At 42.5% G+C, this 3,430-nt stretch overlaps 1 non-coding gene across 1 annotated transcript; it reads left to right on the top strand.

Annotated features, from left to right (window-relative positions):
• Positions 1-492: 492 nt before the first annotated feature.
• On the top strand, positions 493-566 carry TRNAS-ACU (transfer RNA serine (anticodon ACU)). Its single transcript has one exon. It is a non-coding gene; the product is annotated as a tRNA-Ser (tRNA).
• The last annotated feature ends 2,864 nt before the right edge of the window (positions 567-3,430 follow it).

Consider the following 3,430-nt stretch of genomic DNA (forward strand, 5'->3'; position numbering starts at 1 on the left):
TATATCACTTGTACATTTTGTATTGCTCTTCTGGTGACAAAGTAGTTTGTTTTTGTCAATTACCATTTTAATAATAGGGTAAAGAAAATTAAGTGGATTTTTGAAAGAAAACAATACTGTCAATATACTATTAAAACAAATTAAAATGGTAAAAGTCATTGTACTTTAAGTAAACATAAAATATCTAACATATCAATCCCAGTTTTGGATTACTTTAACAAAAAAATGCATATAGCAGAGGATAGTTTCAATCTGCCTACCTCTTGGTAATGGGCCCAGCATGCTTCCATTGCAGTACTCTGCTGCACATGTAAGTGCAAGAGATCCTGAAGCACTCACTCATCATGGGAAAGTACCAATGTGTTTCTTCGTTGGTTGATTTAAGAAAATTCTTACAAAAACTCTCCAGATTATTGACTTTTTAAAGTTTTTCTAGGAAACGTTCTAGATGAATGCTTATTAGCCTTTGTCAGTATGTACTTTTTGCAAAGTGTCTCTGTGGCGCAATCGGTTAGTGTGTATGGCTACTAACCAAAAGGTTGGTGGTTCAATCCCACCCAGGGACATAATTGACCTTGTGATCAGGTTTTGGTGATATTTAAGTAGACAAGTCAAAATTTCAAACCCCCTCTTATGGTGTAGGGTACCTGGCCTTCTCTGATGTAATCAGAGTTAGATTTGATTCAGTGATTTTATAAAAAACAGCTAGGAAGCACAATTTAGCAATGGGTTGCAGAGAAAAAAATATGCTGGTAGAAAAATCCAATTGAGTGATTAAACAGCTCTTCATTTTCTGCCTTTATTTTTATGCTAACAAATTTGTTCTCTAAAAAGTGTCCACAAAGCCAAGTCTCTGATTAACACCTTTGTAGGGATGGTTTTTCACCTATTACTAAATTAAACTTGCTCCATTGGAAAGGCAGCAAGATGCATCCTCATTTCAATGTCTACTGAAATAATACAGGTTGACACCAGGAAACATTAACGCCACTGCATCCTTGCTGCTTTCTCATGTAGAAGTCTGTTTAATGTGAAAACAAGGTGACATCTAATTAGCACACAGGTAAGGAATTAAGAAAATCTTTATTTAAGGGTGAAGATGTTTCTCACAAAATCGTTGCCCCAATGCATCATTGAAATTCAAGCTGGAAAGATGATTTTAATATATCACTTGTACATTTTGTATTGCTCTTCTGGTGACAATGTAGTTTGTTTTTGTCAATTACCCTTTTAATAATAGGGTAAAGAAAATTAAGTGGATTTTTTAAAGAAAACTATACTGTCAATATACTATTAAAACAAATTAAAATGTTAAAAGTTATTGTACTTTAAGTAAAAATAAAAGAGCAAAAATATCAATCCCAGTTTTGATTACTTTAATTAACAAAAAAAATGCATATAGCAGAGGATAGTTTCAATCTGCCTACCTCTGGGTAATGGGCCCAGCATGCTTCCATTACTCTGCTGCACATGTAAGTGCAAGAGATCCTGAAGCACTCACTCATCATGGGAAAGTACCAATGTGTTTCTTCATTGGTTGATGGAAGAAACATCTTACAAAAACTCTCCAGATTATTGACTTTTTAAAGTTTTTCTAGGAAACGTTCTAGATGAATGCTTATTAGCCTTTGTCAGTATGTACTTTTTGCAAAGTGTTTCTGTGGCGCAATCGGTTAGTGTGTCCGGCTACTAACCAAAAGGTTGGTGGTTCAATCCCAACCAGGGACGTAATTGACCTTGTTATCAGATTTTGGTGATCTTTAAGTAGACAAGTCAAAATTTCAAACCCCCTGTTCTGGTGTAGGGTACCTGGCCTTCTCTGATGTAATCAGAGTTAGATTTGATTCAGTGATTTTATAAAAACAGCTAGGAAGCACAATTTAGCAGTGGGTTGATAGTGGGTGACTGAAGCATGTATGAGTGGGAGATAGTGGGTGACTGAGGCCGGGGTGACTGGGAGATAGTCAGTGACTAAGGCAGGGGTGATAGGGATATAGTGGATGACTGTGGCAGGGGTGACAGGGACAGTAGGAGACTGAGGCAGGGGTGACAGGGATAGTGGGTGACTGAGGCAGGGGTGATATGGAGATAGTGGTTGACTGAGGCAGGGGTGACAGAGATAGTGGGTGACTAAAGCAGGGGTGACTGGTATAGTGGGTGACTGAGGCAGGGGTCGCAGGTATAGTGGTTAACTGAGGCAGCGGTGACTGGGAGATAGTGGGTAACTGGGGCAGGGGTGACAGGGAAAGTGTGTGACTCAAGCAGGGGTGATAGGGAGATAGTGGGCAGCAGATCACTACCTTGCTGACAGCAGCACATCCCTGCTTCACTGACAGCAGCACATCCCTGCCTCATTGACAGCAGCACATACCTGCCTCACTTATAGCAGCACATCCCTGCCTTACTTACAGCAGCAGATCACTGCCTTACTGACAGCAGCAGATCACTGCTTCACTGACAGCAGCAGATCCCTGCCTCACTGGCAGCAGCAGATCCCTGCCTCACTGGCAGCAGCAGATCCCTGCCTCACTGGCAGCAGCAGATCCCTGCCTCTCTGGCAGCAGCAGATCCCTGCCTCACTGGCAGCAGCAGATCCCTGCCTCACTGGCAGCAGCAGATCCCTGCCTCACTGGCAGCAGCAGATCCCTGCCTTACTGACAGCTGTATATAGGGCCTAATTCAGATCTGATCTCTGCTGTGCATATTCACACAACAGGAGATCAGGTCTGAAGTGTGTGTGTGTGCTGGTGCCGCAGTGCACCGGCACATGCCAGAGATGCGATCAGCATCTCTGCCCAGTGAGCGCCTCTGCCAACACATACTTATCTTGCATATGAGATCTCTTGATCATAAAGATAGTTCTCACAGGGTGAGGTTCATCCATTACATTTTAAAGTAGGAAGGTACAAATTACATATTCAAATTACATATATGTGCTGGATTCAAATGTTTTCCCCCCTTCCTTTCTCAATTGTGCCCATCAGCAGCTATTCTAATGTTGCTGCCAATGGGTGTGACACATTCATTTCTTCTGTGGGGTACACTGGACTCCACAAGGATTCACATTGGGGTGTAGAGTAGGATCTTGATCTGAGGCACCAACAGGCTCAAAGCTTTTGACTGTTCCCAAGATGCTCAGCGCCCCCTGCTCTATAACCTCGCTTCCATGAACAGGGAGCTCAGTTTGTAGTTGGTGCCTTCAGTAGTAGGCCACTTAACAGGGGGCTGCCTCAGGCAGCCTATTCTTAGCTATTAATTTTGACAAGAAAAGAAGAACTTTTTTTATAAGAATCTACAAGGGCTGCAGCAGGCTAGGTCTAATAGACATCTTTACTGCAGCTCCATCACTCCCAGCGGCGCAGTATACTCCCGTGCCCTGGTTGCTGGGTCACTGCAGCGGAGGCTCCGGTTTCGTCCTAAGGTCAGTCAC

This window comes from Pseudophryne corroboree, unplaced genomic scaffold (assembly GCF_028390025.1).
Source record: "Pseudophryne corroboree isolate aPseCor3 unplaced genomic scaffold, aPseCor3.hap2 scaffold_1063, whole genome shotgun sequence".
In the NCBI taxonomy this organism is placed as follows: domain Eukaryota; kingdom Metazoa; phylum Chordata; class Amphibia; order Anura; family Myobatrachidae; genus Pseudophryne; species Pseudophryne corroboree.